Source organism: Mus musculus, chromosome 14 (assembly GCF_000001635.26).
Source record: "Mus musculus strain C57BL/6J chromosome 14, GRCm38.p6 C57BL/6J".
NCBI classification, from domain to species: Eukaryota; Metazoa; Chordata; class Mammalia; order Rodentia; family Muridae; genus Mus; species Mus musculus.
In genome coordinates, this window is record NC_000080.6 from 25,260,238 (window position 1) to 25,281,112 (window position 20,875).

The window sequence follows — 20,875 nt, forward strand, 5'->3', positions numbered from 1 at the left end:
CTTAACATAGCTCTGACTGTTGTGGAACTCACTATGTAGAACAGACTGGCTTCTAACTCATAGAGATCCACCTGCCTCTGCTTCCTGAAGGGAGGCACCTGCTGGGATTAAAGGTGTGTGCCACAACCCTGACTTAACTAAGAGAGTTTTAATATAAATTAATTTATACCCCAAAAAAGTGGCTTTCTTACATAGAACAATAGCCAATTCAAAAAGAGAAAAGAACTCTCTTAAGTGAGAAAAGATAAAATGTCTAGATATCTAGTCTATACTGGATGCAACTTATCTATGGAGGGAAATACGTCTAAATCTTCTGGAGAGCATAAATGAAGACTAAGCTAGCCAGAAAGATGCTTGCCATTCTTGGGTGGGAGAAGCCATATTTGGCAGACTCTTCTTCTCTCCACATTAATCTATATTAGTGCTATCCAAAAATAAAAACAGAAGTTCTCAACACAGCCAACTAAGCCTGTATCTAAGAAGAGATAAGAAATCTCCAGGAAAAAAAACTCACCCATAATTAGATATTAAAGGTGTCATCTCATCTTACCAGCTTGAACATCTTTTCTCTGTATAGACAGAGTTTATAATAGACCTTTGACATATTTGGGGTTATCCAATGTCCACTGGATACTCCACTGTGTTAGGAGTATTTTGGGCACCGTGGATTTGCCTCCTCCAAGCAAAACAGTCAAGCTAACATAGCTTAGGGACAGCAGGTCTACAAGCCAGGTGCCCCACATGAGATTCAAGTGAGGACAACTGAGAGAGCAAGCAGATGCTTCATGGAATCTGACTCCATGGAGCTGCGGTGATGGCGGTCCTCAGGACTGCTCCCCAGGGCCAGAACAGAGCAGCACCTTGGCTCCACTGCCATCTTGGCTGCACCTCTACCCTCTTCCTGGGCACCCTATAGGCACAGTGAGAATCTGGGTTGTTGTACAGCATTCTCCCACAATGCTCTTCATGAAAAATATCATTAAACATTGTGTCCGCCAATGCAATCAAATAGGAAAAAATGAGGTATAATATTAAAGGAAGAATAGGGAATTCTGAGCAGATACAATCTTCAGTAGGTCCACTTCCTTCTCCAGTCTACAGGTTTGATTCTCTTATTTGTCACTTTGAATCCAGACTGACATATCTACTAAAGCATAAAATGTGATGTCCACAACTAGGTCAGACAGGTCAAATCCCTCTGGAAGCGTTCGTAGGAATGGTGGGTAGCATTTATTGGGCACGAAACAAGTATCATACACAGCTCTGTAGACTAGCAATTATGTCATGAGCCTTTGGGACAATCTCAACTCAGCATTCTCATTCTGCAAACCTGGAAACCAGGGGCAAGGAGGCGTCTGAAAATTCACATATATTTAAGATGATATTTGAATTATGAGGAGAAAGAGACATCACTCAGCAACATGAAACAAGATAGCCATCTAGAAAGATAAGGATGGTCCCTTGTCTTTCTGCCATTAAGTCCACATAGATCCGATTGGAAAAAAGGGACTTAAGTCATAACAGAACCATCAGAAAATGCAAAAGAATGCTTAAAATGTTGACATAGAGGCTTCTCTTGTGTGAGTAAGATGCAGCATTCAGAAGCCATCAGCGTAAGCAGCACGCTGATTGCATTAATATGGAGCATCTCATCCTGCAAAGAGAGTAGAGATTAACCAGGGAAGAGTAGTTGCCACCCGAGTGCCGGAGGGAGGGCCCATGCAAGTGAAGATCTCATAAACGGCTAAGAGAAAAACAAACCTCACACTTGATAATACAGAAGCTACAGGTTTGGGAGCTTCCCCCAATGGATTTAGTCTTGCTTTGATCCACCCCTGTCCCTCCCATTCTTCCCTTATAGAGTGGGAATGTCTATGACACGCCGTTGGGTATTAACATTGAGTGCTAGTGTTGGGGACTTTGCACGCCATTGGATATTAACATGAAAGTTGGGGCTTTTGTTTGTTTTCTTTGGTTAATTTTACAAGGACTCAGAGCTAGGAGACCACCTTGAGTCTCATCAGACACTTTGGGCTTTTGGACAGTGTTGGAACATTGTGGGGACTTTGGATTGGATGCATTTTGCATGAGATGAACCTGTAGAGGCCAGGTTCGGACTGCTACAGCTGTACTGTAAAATGGCTCCAGCACACACGCACATGTACACACACATGGGGAGGTGGGGAGTCTGCACCTGACCCCCAGGTAGTAGCTCTATTTTGGGGGGAGGTTATGAAATCTTTGGGACACGAGACCTAGTCAGCAGACATAGTTCTCCTCTGATGAGTCTAGGACTTGGCTTCTTGCTCCATCAAGATGTGAGGGGCTAGGGCAGTAGTCTCCTGCCACAGTGGATTGACCCCACACCCATGGCAACACCTTCGCTGCTATGATGAAAAAAAAATCCTTTCTCCTTAAAGTGATTTCTGTCAACTATTTTGTCGTAGCAAAGAGGAAGTAAACAATATATATGATGAGTTGGTGGCTTCAGTAGAATCAGCCATTTGAATATGGTAAGATTAAGAACTGAGAGAATTTCTGTCTCAGAGGGGTATGTCAAGAGAGTTACCAGAACTGCCTCAGTGAAATCCGTTTTCCATTTTTTTTTTTTTTTTTTTTGCTAATCAAGCCACATGTGTTTGGTTTTCTCTTATTTATTTGGGACTGATACTTGCTTTCCCTTCTTGTCTTAGAGAAGGAAGTGGCCACATGCTCTGCTCTGGCCAATGAGAGACTCAGAATGTTAACTCTTCTGAATGACCCACTTTTCTGATCAGAGATAGTTCCCTCTCCTTCATGCTTTGAACACAGAGCTGACGGCTTGCTTGGGGCTGCAGCAGCTCTCTTGAGATTGTAAAGTAATCATTCTAAGGACATACATGCCAGATATCTGAGAATGTTAGAGCAGAAAAGGAAGACCTGGGCCTTGACACTCTCAGTGAACTCTTGCTCACCTCTGAAGTTCTTGAGCAAGGTTTTTTGGGTTTTTTTTTTAAATTGACTTTTCAGCTTGTCATATTTTGAATACACTTGGCCCAGGAAGTAGCACTCTTAGAAGGTATGGCCTGGTTGGAGGAAGTGTGTCTCTGTGGGTGCAGGCTTTAAGGCCCTCATTCTAGCTGCCTGGAAGCCAGCCTTCTCCTGTTTGCAGTCAAATCAAATGTGGAACTCTCAGCTCCTCCTGGGCCATGCTGTGCTTCCTGCCATGATGATAATGGACTGAACCTCAGAACCCGTAAGCCAGCCCCAATTAAATGTTGTCCTTTATAAGAGTTGCCTTGGTCATGGTGTCTCTTCACAGCAATGAAAACCTAACTAAGACAGAGCTAAAAACATTTTTATTCAAACTCTTTGTTTGTTTTGATGATTGAAATATGAAAGATTCATATTAAGATGGCCTTAAGCTTGTTATATAGACCAGGATAGCCTTGACATTCTGATCTTCCTGCCTCTACCTTCCAAGTGCTGGAATCACAGGTAACATTACAGCTCAACAGGCATTCTATTAAGAGAGGAAAGAGACACCAGGCAGCGGTTGGAATCAAAGAGATGATCCCAAGTCAAGGAGGTGGAGGGAGCAGGAAGCAGAAGGAAGACTTGGTAAGGGCAGATATTGATGGGGAGATGGTGGTAAAAAAGGTTCGAGCAAGGGGCTGGGTTTTGGGGATCTCCTGCAGGCAATGAAAAGGAGTCGCTACAGTTTCTTCTAAGTCATGTGGCTCGTGAGCAATGTGACCTGCTCAGCTTTGCATTATGCTCACATGCATACTCTACTGAGCATTTACTCTACTGCACATTCCTCCAAAGAAAAGACATCAATAAGCTTATGTAGTTGTAGTCTTCTTATTTTTCCTAATATATGGATAATTTTAATATAATTTTTATCAACTTCTTAGAACTCCATGCATTGTATTTTGGTCATATTTACACAGAGGGGGGGGGAGAGGGGGAGACAGAGAGAGAGAGGGGAGGAGGGAGAGAGAGAGAGAGAGAGAGAGAGAGAGAGAGAGAGAGAGAGAGGTTTATGACACTATTCTGTTACTTCCCAACCTTTTAGAATCTTTCCGCCTCCTCTTCGGAGATGATCGCTGAGCCTTGGGAAAGGAGGGAGACAAGTGTGGCATTTGTAGTTGAGTGCTCCATAGACATATTCTTTGCACTTTGATCAGATATTGAGATTCTGTTCTAACCACCATTAACTGTACAAGGAAACTTCTCTGATAAAAGTTGAGCGCCGACCTAATCTATGGGCACGGAGATGAAGATGATTGGTATGGCCATAACAATCACGCCACTAAGTGCCTGTCCACTTCCTGAGCCTCGAACCTGCATACCTCCCCACAGTTGCTCTTGGTCAATAACAGCAAGTTTCCAAATTGTCCCACTGCTCCTTCACTGTATAGATGGTGATCCTGGATTCGGAGAGCTCAAGGAGTGAGCCAGCTAAGGAGCTGCACAGGCCAGAACCAGTTTGTGGTGCTCAATTCTGCTCTTCCACACAGATCTTTTTCCTGGCCTCCACCTCACTCCTGTGCTCCACAGGTACCACAGGGCCCTGGTGATGATGAGGAGACACACAGCAGCCATTCAGGGAGTGGAAGGGTCTGCTACAGAGCAGGCCATGTGCTGGCCTTGTAGAGGTGAGTTTATTACTGCCTAGTCTGTCTGTGGATGACTGAAATGGCTGTCTTTTCCTACTGAGCCACAGTGAGGACCAGAGAGCACTGCAAATAGCTTAAAGTTTATGTGTCAGCTTTTAAAAATCGATAGTCTCCCCCTTTGGGAGACACCCTCAGTGGGATACAGAATGGATGGCTCCTTGGCCGTAGTGTGCACTTGGTACGGGATGAAGCATCTGAGAAACGAGTTGGATTTTGTAACAAGGTGCCCTTCATATGCTGACCATGAACCTGCACGCGACAGCACCCTGTGATGGGCCAGCACCATGTCTCGTGATGGTCTACACTCACCACTAATTCCCACAGGAAGCTACAGAGACACACTCAAAAGTACAGGTTAGGAAGTCACCCATTACTGCCCCCCTCTTCCCGTCACTGCCCACAGCCAGTCCGCATCTACCGGTTCATCTGCTCCAGGCTATTTTGTCTCCTGCAGTTCTTACCCATATCCCCAAAGCTCAGTATCACTGCTCAAGTTTCTGTTTACACCACAGCTACACAGAGGAGTGGCCTTCTGTGTGTGGATCTATTTCTCTGGGCCTCAGCTTCTCCATTCATAAAGGAAAGGTGAGAGATGGCCTCTCCAGTGCTCGCTCTGCTGAACTGACACAGTCACCTCCCCTGCAAGGCCAGGCATGGCACAAGCCACGTCCACATGTTGGGGTGTCACCAGAATCTGAGCTAGTCAGGGGGACCTTTCTTGTTGTTTCTGACATGTCTGCAGAGTTTATGCAGGAGGACCCCAAAATCAGTAGGATGCAGGCATGCAGCTTTCCCATTGTCCAAAGGAGTGCATCTTTTTTTTTTTTTTTTTTTTTTTGTCTTGGTTTTCAGACATAAAAATGGGATTGGTCAATGAGGGCTGCCAAGAGCCTGAAAAGAAAGCAGGCCAGGTACAGCCAGGTACTCCAGACGACCCAGTAGTTATCACAGAGCTGCCCAGTACCTAGAAACAGTGCTGTCAATAAGCAGGAGCAGCTGGGGTTGGGGGGCGGTCTCCTAGCTTTCCCCAGATTAAGATATCTGTGCCTTGGGATGCCAGCTCTCACCCATCCGTTTCCGTCAGAGCTGGGGACAGAGGTGCTGGGGTAAGGGCTACAGCTGCGTAGTGAGCAGAGGTGAGTTTGGTCTCTGTCCATGAGGCTGAATGAAGGAGATTGCAGCAAGGAAATACTGTTTCACATTCTACTGTCTCCTCCTCCTTCAAGAGCACAGCCATGTCTGGTCTGGGCAGCTGTGGGTCTGTCAAAAGCTGTTTTGGAGACCTGCAGAACCCCACAAATGGATGCAATATGGAAGATGAGGAGATCCCAAGGGAGTTCCTCGAATGAGTAGGTGATCTCAAGGCAGAGGAAGAATGCTGACAGAGCCAGCACAGTGCCCTGCACAGACCCACAAGGACCTTCCTGGTGGGAGAAACTAGGGATGCCCTGCCAAGGGTGGCTGCACCTTTCTCTCTCTTCAGTGGTGCTTAAGCAGGAGCCATTGTGCATTGGTCTTATGAGTAATGACCATAAGGCTGACTTCTCACCACAGCAGAGACTAGACCTGGCCTGTGGCTCTCAGTGACACAGAGACAGAGCAGACAGGGAATCAACCCTAATGACAGGCACTCCCAGATAGAGCTTGGGGCAGGCTGCTAGTTTAGGATGTACCAAGCAGGGCAAACAGCCCTGCCAAGATCCTGTTCCTTCAAGGAGCCTGTAAACACCAGGTCAGATGCTTTGGCCAAACCCTCTTCCACCCACTGTGCTTTCTGCAAGTCTCCAAGCTGCCACTCAGGGGAGGCTCTTTCTCTAGCTCAGGACCTTTCTTCCTGCCCTGCTTGCTCTGGATTTCCTTGGGGTCACAGGTTATCACCCTCCTTGGGTCCCCCTTGCCCTCTGGCTACAGTGTCCACTTTCTGACAGTCACTGGGTCTGGCTCTGATTTAATTGGGAGCTTGCAAAACCCTGATTGTCCCATAATTATAAGGCAGAGAAATTACTGGAGCATCAAAGGTTGCTCCCAATTGCTAGATTAATTGTCCTCCGTTATCTCTTCATAGAAAAGGCCACACGGCAGAGACAAAAGCCAGCCAGTTTCTGTTCTGCAAAGGCCTGTCAGGAGGATGAGGGGCTGCTGTTGGCCCCCAGCCACTTCTTCAGGCAGATGAAACCTCTTCTGTGCCCTGCCAGCCCCAGCAGGCCATGCGCTTAACCCTGTCACCAAAAAACTAAAGCATCACACAGTGCCAGCTCCAATTCCTTTCACATCAGCCTGACGGTGACCCTCCCTGTCCCCTGCCTTGCCAGTTCTCAGTGGCACAATCTATTTCCTTGCTTTGCATGATGTTGTGTGAGCACACACGTGGAAAGGGTGTGCAAAGACCTTCCCTTTGTCAGGTGCCATGTAGTGTCTATACCCTTTCCTTTTGCAACTGGGATTGTATATGCTATTTTTATATCCTGTTTGCAAATGGGACTGGGGGGGGGGGGGAGTAGGCAAATTTCCTGAGATCACAGCCTAGGATGGTAGAGCTAGGATCTGAGATCAGGAACTTCCTTGAATCACTTTATTATTGTCTCACTGTCCTTGGGGCCTATGTGCAAGGTGTGTGGACATGGGGATGCACACTGACCAGCTGTCTGGGCACATGTGTGCATTTGGTTCATTCGCCTCTTAAAGTCCTAGCCAGACTTTGAGTAAATCATCACAGCTCAGAAGTAAATAAACTTGATTTTAAATGCTTGAGCACAAACTGTGAGCCAAGCCCTGGGCTCTCCCAAAGTAGAACCTGGAGACGTGTAAGCTGAAGTTCCGGCCCAGGCGAGTTCAACCCTAGCCAGGCACCTGGAGAGAAAAAGCCAGCCTCGCACGGCTTCGGAATGTTAGCAGTCCCAGAGGAAGGACAGCCATGCAGAGGGTGGAGCTGAAAATTTGACTGGTAGATGCAGAAAGGGCTGTGGTGTGGCTGGGGCTCTCCCGGTGCTGATGGTAGGCTTGTTCGCCCCTCTGTCCAGCACCCAGCTCAACAAAGTTCCATGGGGTGAAAGAAATAATGAATGAGTAATTGACTGAGCACAAAAAGTTGCACAGTGGAATTCTCCTTCCCTGGGCCAGGTACCTCAGAGTCAGGGAAAGCTATACAAGGAATAGAATGGATACACCAAAGTGCAATGCCAGCTCTATGTGAGGAGAAACAGTGGGTCAAGGTGAGAGACCACTCGGGAATGCGGAAAGAGGCCAAGGGTACAGAGGAAGGCAGGCAGTGGGGTGTGTCATTCAGTGGAGGAGAACACAGCTTCTGTGCAAAAACCAGCTCCAAGGCCAGCAGTCAGACCAGAAGGCCTCTGAGGTGGCCTCTTTTAGGCCATTTGGGACATCTTTGAGGCGTGGGCGGGAGCCTGTTTGAACCTTCTCGGCCCTGTATTGGAGGCAGGAATTAAACCATTCTGTTCTACTAAGGCATTTCATTGACTTTTGGCAAAACACGATGTCCTGCTTCAAAGGGACGGCAGCAGCAGGCTTAGGAGGCTCATTGACATCAAAGAAATATTAGCAAACAGCACAAGCGTGAGCTGGCTGCACGTGCAGCCCACTTAGGCTGGCCAAGGAACATGTGGGCCCCCGCATGCGGGGAAATGGCGCTGGGGACAAGATGTGTACCCGGTGTGGGTGGACCCCAGATGTTTGCAAAGTAATTCAACATGTTGCCTCAGCAGAGGCTGCACTGGGCTCTTTTGCCACCCCTGCCCCTCCCAAATTCCTGTCAGGCTTCAGGTGGGGGTGGCAGAACTCGGTGCCTCTAATAGCAAGCCTCCCCAACTCTCTCAAGACCACCGAGAAGGACTGAGCCTACACAGACCAGAGCATTCCTTAGAGCCACAGGGGCATGGGGGTGGAGAGGGATTTTTCTTGATTCCCAGAAACCCCTACAGACCGGCTTCTGGGTAGAGAGTGGGAGAGGCAGCTGTAATGGGGAGCAGGCCATTCCCAATCGAGGCCTTGCTATCCACCCAGGGCTTGTAAGTTACACTCTTCATCGCTGTGACAAAATGTCCCTGAATATTAGTCTCTGTCAGTCTTGGGGTGTAGTCCATTACAGGTGAAGGTGTGGGGGCTGGGGAGCAGAAGACAAGGCAGCTAGGCACACAGCACACGCAGAGATGGGGAAGTGCTTATTTTCAAGTTTACTTTCTCCCTGCTGTAGAGTCTGAGAGCCCAGCCCATGGAATAATGTCACCCACATTCAGAGCTCTTCCAACCTTGGATAACCTGATCTAAATAATCCCGCCCATACGGGCCTGGGGATCTGTCCCAGGGATGACTCCAGGTACTGCCCAGTCCGTCCCATTCTTGATACCTGCCCTTCAAACACACCTGCTGAGTACCGGTCTCTCCCACAGCCACATGGATTCAGCCTGCACAAAGCTGTGAGCTACCCCAGGGTAGCCCCTCCACCCCCAAAGACTTGCAGGTGGTTCAAGAGAGAAGAAGAAAACCCACAAGTTCCAAAGATTTCCTGACACACACACTTTGCTCACACGTCTTTTCTGGAAATGGCTGTGCTTTATGAGCTATGAGGCCATCTATTTGCCCACAATTTGCTATCCAATTAGCCTTCAAAGTGCCTGAAATGTGCAGGATACTGTCATGTAGTACCTTAGACGAAGGTATCTGGTACATTCCCATAGGTCTCTGTTCCCTGCCCTAGGCTTCCTCCATCTAGGAGTAGGGTCCCACAGAGCTCCGTCGTTTGTGTTCCTTAAGGAACCACGTGTGAGGAACAGCAGCTTTGAGATTCCAAACAAGGTTCTGGTGCATTCGTTAGGAGCCCACTGTCTACAACATACTCCTGTCCAGGGGACCCTGGATAAATGTGAGGGACATACCTTAGATACACAGAGGTAAGGCCAACCCTGGTAGGATGCTGCAGCTTGGGTCCAGAGATCTGAGAGGCAGGGAGGACTTGGGGGAACCCCAAGGACCCCATACAGCCACCCTACCTCTAACAGCACATGAAGAAGGATGCTGTCCCTCTCTGTGAGCACTCTGCCATGCAGCGTAGAGGTGTCCCCTGCTCACGGTGCTAGCGGCCAATAGATAATCCAGGAGCCTGGGAGCCAGTAGCTCGAAAGCTCTTCTGCAACCTGTGCAAATACCGTGGGGCAGTGAGGAGTTTGGTACGTGGAGTAATCTGAAAATGATGGCAGAACATGCTCCCCATCTTATGAAGGGGGAAACTGAAGCAGAGAGCGATGGAGCCAGGTACTCAAGCTCACATAGTCAAGAAGCAGGTGCATGGGCTAGAATACAGACCCACGTTGTCCTAAACAAGCCACTTGCTCTCTTCATAACCCCAGAGCACACCTTCCCAACTGGATAGAGGTGTGGGGTCCTACCTCAGACTCAAAGCCTAGCCTTTGGCTTCCAGTCACCTGCCCAACAGAGGAAGATAGCCTGCCCGGCAGCTGCTCCACCTGTACCCCGAGCATGCTCACTGTGCTGCCTAGGATTTAAATGCTAATTGCCCATAAATTCTTAATCTCAACAGCTCCCAGCTGTGACCTGGGGTGGTGGGGGCGGTGTGGGGGGGGGGGCGAACGGGAGCAGGGAGTGTGGAGGCTGCTAGAATGTGGAATTGGGAAATGGCCATCTCCTTCAAAAACAAAAGTGTGTTTTCGCTCCGGGCATCTCAAGGGCCTCTTGTCTTCCCAGTCACCCGGCAGAGTGCTTGCTGCTTGTCAAGTGACTCGTTTCATCTACGATTCAATTGGGCCAAATTACATTATGTATGCAAATTTCCATCTGCCAATCAGTGTGGCTTGGACATCACTGTCTGTACTGATTGGGGTCTCCAAGCTCCTGGCCACAATTCTGCCCACTGAGGAAGAGGGAGGGAGGGCCGAGGCCTGGATGTTATATACTAGAGCTGCAGTGTACCCAGGAGGAAGGAGAGTCTAACTGGAGTGGGTCCAGGGTGCTGGCTGGAAGACACCTGCTGTGGGCCTGCCTACACAGACTTACTACAAACAGAACCTGGAAAGTTTTGTAAGGAGACTGTCCCCCATGCAGAAAAGAAAGCATAAGAATTTGGGAGCCACACTGCTCAGGTTCGTAGCCCAGCTCCGCCACTTATCTGCTGTGTGATCTTGGACAGAGTGTCTGGCTTCTCCCAGCCTTACTTGTCTTTCCTGTAAAATGGGAGTGAATTTGGTCCCCAACATGAGATAAGCCTGAGATCTTTTTATTTAGATAAAGGTTCCAGGATCCTATAGGCTCCCAGTTGTCAATGGCATCTACCCAGCATCTTTCCTGATGTTCAGGATTGAACTATGATTGGTCTCTCGTGGTCACGCACCCTTGAACCGGACCCTGGCAGGTAGATGGGACAGGAGAGAGCAAGTAGACGAGTCACCTGAGGCACAGAGTTGGAGTCTCTTATGTGTGCTCATAGCAAACTGGTGGCAGAGCTGAGAAACTCAAGACAGAGCTTTGTCCATAGTACCACATAACCTTCTGCCCAGGCTCAGTGGAGGACAAAGTGATACTAAGTCAGTGGCCTGAGGAGCCAGGCTTCTGTTTTAGCTGAGAACATGCTCTTAGGGTTGCCCCCATCAGTTCTTCAGTGGCCTCTTTATCCCTAAAGCTGCTTCTTGCTTCCTGCCCTGAGTTCTATTGGCTACCAAACTCCTGGAGGTAGCCTAGCTGTGACCTCTTCTGTGCCCCTAGGAAACTGCTTTTTATTTCTCCCTCCCACAGACCCCTTAAACTCTGAGCATCTCCTTCTAGCTGTTTCTTCCCTGTCACTCCGTACCACATAAACACTGTGAACCCCGTGGCTCTCCCCCTGCCCTGCCCCTCTAGAACCTTCCTTGTCTAGAAAATAGGTGGATATCAAATGCAGACTCCCTCATCTGAGGTGGTGACCTTTCAGTGAGCTCCAGAATATGGCTCCTCCTTCCATGGTCGGGGGGAGGCGGGGAAGGGGGCAGTTAGTACCACCTGAGAGCTGGGGATCAGAACAGAGAAATTCATGCCCTGCCCTAGGGTCACCAACCCCACCCCATGCTTCTGCTGCCCTGTCAAACCCTCAGCAAGCTTTGGGTCCTCTCATAACACTGTGTGGTAGGCACTTCCAGAAACAATGCTGTGCCCATTTCACTGTCTTTATTGTGACATTGGATCTTGTACTTTTGATCTCATACATGTTAGACATTCTGAGCTACATCCCCAGTCTAGATATATTCATTTCAATGTCCCCAATATTAGCACAGTCTACAATCCCAGGAAGGAAGGAAGGGAGGGAGGGAGGGAAGGAGGGAGGGAGGGAGGGAGGGAGGGAGGGAGGGAGGGAGGGAGGGAGGGGGAGGGAGGGAGGGAGGGAGGGAGGGAGGGAGGCCATCATCCATCATCAACTTTTTCCACATGGGTATCTACAGGTGGCTAGACTATTTCTATAAAATTAAACTCTCTCTCTCTCTCTCTCTCTCTCTCTCTCTCTCTCTCTCTCTCTCTCTCTCTCTCTCTCTCTCTCTCATGCATGCACTCGGGCACATGATATCAGTACATACTGCCCATTCTGTTTGAGCTCTGGTTCTGAGATCTGGGGCCAGTGGCCAGCCGGGCAGACAGTACCATAAACACTGGGAGGCACAGCTGTTCCCTCCACATGGGCTGCTTGTTGGCCCAGCATGTCAGCTGCGATGGCGTGATAGGAATTCATCTGTTAAGGCATGAGGACTGGCCTCTCATGTTCTTTGTGATGTGATGGCAATCTGACCTTGAGCAAAGAGAAAATAAGAGATGAATGGAAAGTTCCGGGAAAGTAGAAGCTCTGGGGTGGCCTGGAATGGTAGGACAGTAACAGGGAAGAAGTTGGGGCAGAGGACCAAAGGTGACCCTGGAACCCCACACTGCAGTGCTGGAAGGAAGAGCAGATCAGGGACGGACTGTGAGCTCGGATTAGATAGGATGGCAAGAGGCACTAAGGGACTGGCACCCACACCCAGGTTCCTCTGCCTAATGTGCCCTGATGCCACCCCCTCTCCGAGGCTTGTGGCAACTAAAGGTCTTGCTCTTCTGGTAGGAGGCACAGGGACAGGAAGTGGCATTTTGTGGCACTCTGATCAGGGGCATGAAAACCACCGCTTCTCCAAATTGGTTTTCCGACAGTAAATTATAATTGCTCTCCCTGTTCTAGAACTAAGGGACTGAGATTAATTAAGGCTCTGTATCCTATGGCGCTCTGAACTTTAAGCACAGCCTGCTGTGCGCCTTGTTAATAAGCGGGAGGATCTGGGAGACTTCTCAGATTTGCAAAGAGGAAGAGGGAAACTATTTGAGATGGAGGGCACACCTGCCAAGGTTGGAGAGGACTCTTAGTACCTCTGCGTTCATCCGAGGGACCCGAACATACCTTGGCTCCCCAGGATGGAGACTGTGACAGATCTCCCCCTCCTAGCCAAGAGTGGAACCCTGTAAACCTGCTGGCGACCCTGTATGCTACAGCAGCCAGACTCAGTGACTCTCAGGTGGGGGCCACAATCAGGATATCAGAGTGCAGAGCTGGGAAACCCGCACCCTACACTCCTGCTCCCCCAGGCACCCCCAGGTCCTCCATGCCCCTGCGCCCTCTGCACCCCCCACGCCCCAGTACCACTGCCACTCACTGAGTCAACACTGTAGTAAAATGTGATCCTGAGATCTTCAGAATCCAAGTCCCAAGTGTTTGAGGAAAGCCTCTCTCTCATTTCTGCAAGTGGAACGGATAATTCTTACATACCTTATGTGGCTAAGCAAAGCACACCCAATATAGGACACTTTTGGAACCTCTACATCAGAAGTCAGACTGATTCCTCCCTTAGGTGAAGACATGCTTGACTCTGAGGAGAACTTTAAGGAGACAGTCTCTGGGGAGACGTTCCCTGAAGGTACCTTCTCTGGTGAGATATTCTCTGAAAATACGTTCTCTGAAGAGATACTCTCTGGGGGGGAATTCCATTCCCATGATGCCTTTCAACATTCCCCTCATCTTCTCATCTGTCCTCCATAAAATTTTGAGTCCCTTGACAGGCATGGGTTATACGCCCTATACAAGAAGCAACTAAGGAAATACCTACAACAATGCAGGAAGTTTCAATGATGTTTGCTGAAGAAATGTTATATACATTTCGATCCCCACCCTCACCCCAACCATTGTCCAGTCTCTTCCTTCTACACCAACTGGATCAGCCGAAGTATTGATTTGGTGTGAGGGAGCGAGATGTTTGAGTTGGATCTTGGCTGATGCGTTGCCATACAGCTGTGTTCCTAGCTGAGGAGACTGAGGTAGAGGATGGTGAATCAAGGCCAGTCTGGGTTACATAGTGAGTCCAGCACCTGCCTGAAATACAGAAACCCTATCTCAAACAATGACAAAAAGCATCCAGTATCCCTCCACGTCCTTACCATATTTCCAGGTTCTGAAAGAGGGTTCAAAGCCACAGAAGGTGAAATGTAGAGGAGACTAACAGCCAGTGACTAGAGGAAACAGAGCCCAGAAGGAAATGCACAAGGTCAAATCCTAACACACAGCTGAACTGAGCCCAAATCAGAGTTGTGGAAGGCGGATGCCCCTCCTTTTTCTACCAGGGCTCAAAGTAGCTCATCTCTCCACTTCTCCCTCACTCTGAGAACTCACCCACACACTGGGACTCTAGCCCTCTCTCCGCTCCCTCCATCCTGGGAGAGGACTGTGGCAATCACACTTCTCCATGAGGAGTGGAAGCCCTCCAGCCTGCTATGTACTCTCCCCAAGATGCTCTGAGGCTATTCATTTAATAGGAAACAGAAAACACCATTCCAAGTGGGAAGTGAATTTACTCTACTGAAACATATTCTAGCCACGGGCCATGCGATGGCTATGTATGTTCTTTAGCCACAGTGGTGGTGCACACTGTCGCCAGCCCAGAACCTGACATGAGTTATGGTCGTAGCTTCCCCCTCCTAGAACAGAGACTCTCCAGGCGGTGAGGTTTGGGCCACTGTCTGATACAAAAGCAACACATTTGAGTTTGGGTATTGTCTGGCCTCCTTTTCTCCTTCCTTCTCACAGCTGGAAGCAGAGAAGGAAGCAAGTGGAAACTGAGGCAGAAAAGAGCAGAACTTGGTGGCACAGGCTTTGGGGGATGATGACAGGTGTGGGTTTCCATTCAGGTTCAAGACATAATCTGGAGAGACGTGGAAAGAGAGCAAACGTTTCTGGATACAGAGCCTGTGTGCCTTGCATGCCTTATATTTCTAGAAAGAGAAAGAAAGGAAGGGAGGGAGGGAAAGACAGAGAGAGAGAGAGAAAGAAAGTAAAAGAGAAAGAAAGATGGAGTGGAGGGAGGAAGGAAGATATTATATACATCATTTGCTTTTTTTTTTTTTGGTTTTTTGAGACAGGGTTTCTCTGTGTAGCCCTGGCTGTCCTGGAACTCACTGTGTAGACCAGGCTGGTCTCAAACTCAGAAATCCGCCTGCCTCCACCTCCCAAGTGCTGGGATTAAAGGTGTACGCCACCATGCCCGGCATCTAAAGCCAATTTTTAGATTGAGAAGTTAAACAAATGCACAGAGAATTCCCATTGACAGGGTAGTCACTGTAGTCCCCTTTAAACAGTACAGCATGATGGCAGAAGTCAGGAACTGACATGGGAGAACGCAGTGCACAGTGGCCCTCACTCGGCCTTTACCAGAGTTTATTTACATGAATTTGGGCATCAGTTGGTGACTGGCTCTATCAGGATCTCTAGCATGTATAGGCTGCTGTAGCTGCTACCTCAAACAGGATTCAGAACTGTCTGGTCACCAGGAAGGAAGTCCTACTTGCCACCCCTCCAGAGCTATACCTTCCTTTAAACCCTTAAGCCCTGGCCATCTCTAGTGTGTTCTCTACTGCCACAACTGTGTCCCTTAAAGGCTGTTACGGATGCAGGCAATCCCAGCACTCTTGATGAAACTACGGGAGGATAACAAGGTCCAGGTCAGCTTGGCTACATAGCCAGACCTTGTCTCAAAGAAAAAAGGAAAGGAGGAAGAGGGAGAGAAGCGAGCAGTGAGAGAGAGAGCAAGGGGGGATAAAGAGGGAAAGAAGACATAAAAGACGAAAGGAAAGAGAGACCCCCTTTTCATTATCTAGCATGGCACTCTGCTCAGCATGCTGCTAGTATCAGTAGCTCACTCTTTTTGTTGCTGCATAGTACTCCACTGAATGAGCCCCATAGCCATCTATGATGTGTCAACGGAGCCTTTAAAAATAACATGTGATTAGAGTTTTATTTAAGGAGTTTTTAGAATCAATTCATTGAGGAGGGAAGACTCACCTTAAGTGTGGAAGTGTCACCATTCCAGGATCTGAAAAAAAAGGAAGAGTGTCAGTTGAGCCCTGGGATTCCTCAGTGTCGGCCTCACTGACTGCAGATACAGTGTAACCAGATGTCTCACACTCCCGCTGGCTTCCTGACCCAGATAAACTGCACTCCCACTATGAGGCAAGTCAAACCCTTCCCTCTCTAAGTTTCTTTTGTTGGTATCTTCTTAAAACAATGAGAAAAGTGGTTAGTAGGCTGCCCCATGTCCCATCCACCCCAGAGAGCTGCCTGATTGGTTCTGATGGTGCACAAGGGCACCAATATTTCAGGAACTCAGAAAACCCAGAGCTCCTTCTCAGAAGAGAAAGCCAGACTTCTGACTGGAGTTGTATGGTACATTCTTGGATGGATTCCTGTACACGTTACTTTATTGTTGCTACAATCCAGTGTCTAATAGAAACAACTTAATGGAGGAAGGATTCGTTTGGCTCACTGTTTTTAGGACTCCAGCACATTGTGGTGGGAAAGACATGTAGACTGAGCCATGTAGTGGAGCCTGCCCACATCCTGGTTGGCCAGCAAGCAGAAAAAAGGAGTGGCAGCCAGGGACAGGAATAACCTGAAAGACATACCCACCCACTTCTGCCAGCAAGACCCCCACCTCCCAAAGGTTCCCCAGCTCCCCAGAATGGTGCCAACAGGTAGGAATCCAGGATTCCAGGCATGAGCCTGCATAGGATGTTTCAGATTCAAACCAAAGCAGAGACATCTCAGTATTGATTTAACTGATCTCCCTTGGGTCAGCATTTGTGTATTTCCAATCGTGGTTGTTTCTTTGCAGCCCAGCTCTAAATACACATATTGAACCACCTCTGCAAATGCCTGTGCATCTTGCACCCGCAATGCTTTGGATGGCAAGTAAGGGAAACCCAAGCTGATGCAGTTTCTGCACAACCAGACAGCTCGCCCATAGGCAGAACTGCATCTGGAGGCTCATGGCTGGGGCCTCTCCTTCTCCCTTTCCTGATTCCTCTACATATTCCTATTCCCCCACCCCCACCCCGTGTGTGTGTACGTGCAAACATCTGTCTGTCTGTCTGTCTGTCTGTCTATCCATCCTTCTCCTCCAGTGAAGGAAGTTTTCTCTAGAGAGCAAACATGGCTATGGGCTATGTTTGAATGTTAAAGCTGAAGCCGTGAGCTCAGAAAAACAAAACAAAAAACCAAGCAGCCTCTTTTGCCAGTTCTACGACTGAGGTGTCAGAGGAGGGCACCATCCTAGTTGGTGAGTGGCATCCCTATGCAGTACTGATCACCTTGGGACTCCAGGGCTCTTTCTTGTGTGTATCTGTGTGCATGTGATCATGTATGTGCCAGTTTGCATGTAAGTGTGTGTATACAGGTGGAGAGCAGAAGTCACTCACCTTCTAGAGTAGGTATCATTCAGGACCTTGTCCAACTTGTGCTTTGAGACAGGGTCTCTCATTGACCATGAAGTCACTAACTCAGGCTGGCTGGCCTCTAGGGATCGTCCTGCCTCCACCTGTCCAGAACCAGGTCTCTAAGCATTCACATGCCACCACAACCAGCTTTTTCCATTGGTTCTGGAGCAAGCACTTTGCTGACTGGGTGATCTCCTCAGCCCCTATAAGGCAGTTTCTGACATCTATATGCCCAACAAAAAGATCAGAAAATGAACACACACAAAATTCTCCTCTCTCCAACTGTGTTGGACTCATCGTCCTCTTCTCCCAACACAAATAACCACAAGCAGCACCCAAGAGACGTTGCAGGCATGCAGCTGGTCCTAAACAAGATATGTGTCAATCAATCAAGCATTCTAGTAAATTGCCTCTTATTGCTTTGCATGCTGGGGAAACCGACCATTCCAAATAGCCCCGTTAAATTCCTCTGTGGGGCAGGCTTTCTTTACCTAAATGATCCCAGCAGGTTTTGCTTAAAGTGGGGCATGCCTGTAGTCTCATTTCCTGGGGGAAACCTTTGATTTCCCTGACAACCCACTGAGATGGGCGAGGATGCTCCGAGGGCAAGCGGTTAATGGCTGAGAAAGCATCTCCTGACCTCTAAGTGGTACAGAAGCACGGGGCCTCCCTGTGACTATTATGATTATCCTCATTTCATCTCTCCTTTGACGAGCTTTACACTGCAATTTTGGAAGTGGAATTGGAGGCACGTCCCCAACAGTTCGACCTCCTGCAACTCCTCGAAGGCTCAGTCTGGGATCTCAGAGCCTCATTTTCCCAGGGGCACATTGCCTCTATTAAATGCAACACCAAGTGGGCTCTGCAGCCAGAGGCTTTGGCAAAGGGAATAAAGGCAGGTATGAAGGCACTGGTTTCCTAAAAAACATTTAACCATCTCAAAATAACCCTATCCATGAGCAGTCTTTTCTAGCCTCTCCCAGGCTTATAACGTAGCAGCCATTCTGGCATATCCAACTCTATGCAGAGTATGTGCTGTTCTGGGGCTGAACTGAATTAACTGTGTGCTCTACTGTGATCAGTGGAGAGAGGGGTCACTTTGCTATTGTAATTGTCTCTCTCCAGTATGTGCTATCAGGAAGGCACTGTAGCAGAGCCCCAGGACTGACCTTATGGGCATATGACACTGAGGGACACAGCAAACCTGCCCTGGGGACATATTTTCATGGCCCTGGGATCCTCACAAGGCTCTGCTACATTTTCTCCTACCCACAAAGCTCCTCTGCCTTCTCCCACTATTTTTCATAACCCCTTGTTCCTTTCTAGTTCCATCTCTCTCAGATTACTCTCCCTAATGGGTCCTCTTCAGAACATCTGGCCCTCTCCTTCCCTGGCTCACTGTGCCAGGCCACAGTGAAACTTACACAATTCTTCAGGCCTCGGTCATACTTCAGCCTCCTGGAGTCAGGATGGTTTCTCTTGCTTGCCACAGACAGCCCATCATTCTGTTCAAAGTCTCTCGGGATATTTGCGAGCCCCAAACTCACAGCATCTTTTCTGGGGTCTGTCTCATTAGACAGCTGCCCAGTAGCTTTCTGCCTTCACACTCAGGCATCCTCAGCCAATTAGTTTGAGCCCATTGTGACTTTTGGCAGACACCCTAAGAAAGCAGCTAGGGTCAAAGCCATATTATTAATTCAGAGTCTCCTAAGAGCCTGCCACTCCATCCTTCCTGCTTCCTTACTCCCATTTCCAGGCAAGCTCTAGGAGCCAAAGGACCACGGCTGGAGCCTGGCACCAGTGGATCCTCCATCAGCTGAGAAGGAGGCTGAGAGAGGCTAGGGCATCAAAGCAAATACTAAATGGGGTCAAATGTTAGAGGCTGTGCAATAGCCATCCAAATGAAACATGCTGGGGAAAGGCTATACACATGAGAGAAGTTAACACAGACTCTCTGAAGCCTAAGGGCTCTGTTAAAAACCAGCAGGTCACTGGAGCCCTGAGGAAATGCAAGCAAGGCAAAGAGGTGTTGGCACCTGCCCTCCTGGTCATCTTCAGGCTGACATGAGCTGAGAACCTGGTGCTTTTTCCTGTCACTGCAGTAAAATAACTGGGCAGAAACAACATCAGGGAAGATGGATTTATTTTTAATTCACAGTTCTAGACACTGTCCCTTGTGGTGGCCAAATTGGGGGGGGGGGGGAGGGCAGGAGGAGCTTGAAGAGGCTGCTTGCATCTTACCCCATATCAGGAATGTGGGCACCCTGCTGCTCAGTTTGCCTTCTGCAAGTATACAGTCCAGGATCCCAGCCAGGGAAAGGTGCCAATCACAGTGGGACAGTCCTCCCACCTCAATTAAGGTAATTAAGATAATGCCTCACAGGCATGCCCAGAGGACTTTCTCCCAGGTAATTCTAAATTCTGTCAAATTGACAAATAATGCTAACCATCACACTTGGGGAGCAGGGAGTTCCAACAGAAGCATAGACTTCTACCATTTTCTCCATGCAGTAGCCTACCAGACAAGTACTACTGCTCCTTAAATGCAGCTATTAGCACTTGAGCATGGTAGGGCACATGACCGAATTAATTTTCCCTTAGACACGATCCCAGAGGAGGGTTGGAGAAAGGACATAGAGAAGATGAAGAACTCCAATGGGAAGCAGTCCCTAGCCATGCTAAGCCCAAACAACCCTCCCCTGTAAGAGGCTATGGTCTCTCCCATTGTCTGGTGTGATCTCACCTAAATCCTAAATTGTGTGGCTACACACCTGCACCCTCCTGCTGCTGTGTGACACTGTCCCTAGGGAGGCACGAGCAAACATCTACTCATCCCACATAGGAAATAGACAACAGACCCGAGCAAGGATACCACCAAAGTCCGACGTGATGGACTGAGTTTATTTAGGTTACTTACAGGAGGATGAGGGGTCATTTACAGCAGAACCCAAGTTCAAAGACAGCTGCATCACCAAAATCCCATTCCACCATGAATGCTGGCTTATAAGAGTTGCCATCCCAGCACAGGATGGGCGCTGGCTCATGATAGCTAAAGCCCTCGAGTGCACTGCCAGCTTACAGGCAACTGGAGAAATTGTAGAGTCAGTCTCTCTCTCTCTCTCTCTCTCTCTCTCTCTCACTCTCTCTCTCTCTCTCCTTCCTTCCCTCTCTCAAATACTCTTTATTATTTATTATTAATTATTATTATTATTTTCATTTCCAGACCCACTCGCTCCAGCCCATAGAATATCTCTTCTAGGCACCTTGGCTGGTGTCAGGCTCCTCAGCAGTCCTTGTTGCTTATATGACCTAACAAAAGGAGAAACCTAGTGGCATCTGATCTGTTTCAGGGACTTCCTGAAACTTTTGAGATGTTTACTTCCTAAACCTTTGTGTGTGTATGTGTGTGTGTGTGTGTGTGTGTGTGTGTGTGTGTG

At 48.6% G+C, this 20,875-nt stretch overlaps 1 long non-coding RNA gene across 5 annotated transcripts in view; it reads right to left on the bottom strand.

Moving 5' to 3' along the window:
- The window catches only part of Zmiz1os1, a 151,773-nt gene that overhangs the window by 5,224 nt on the left and 125,674 nt on the right, over nt 1-20,875 (bottom strand). For 4 of the 5 annotated variants that reach the window (XR_003951078.1, XR_874461.3, XR_874460.3 and 1 more), the window contains 4 exons: nt 16,009-16,039; nt 13,334-13,416; nt 12,300-12,444; nt 9,668-9,811 (listed from right to left, as the gene is read on the bottom strand). This is a non-coding gene — a long non-coding RNA (Zmiz1 opposite strand 1). Of the gene's footprint in view, nt 1-60; nt 1,655-9,667; nt 9,812-12,299; nt 12,445-13,333; nt 13,417-16,008; nt 16,040-20,875 lie in introns of those variants that run through there. The other variant, XR_001781189.2, reaches the window with a different exon arrangement.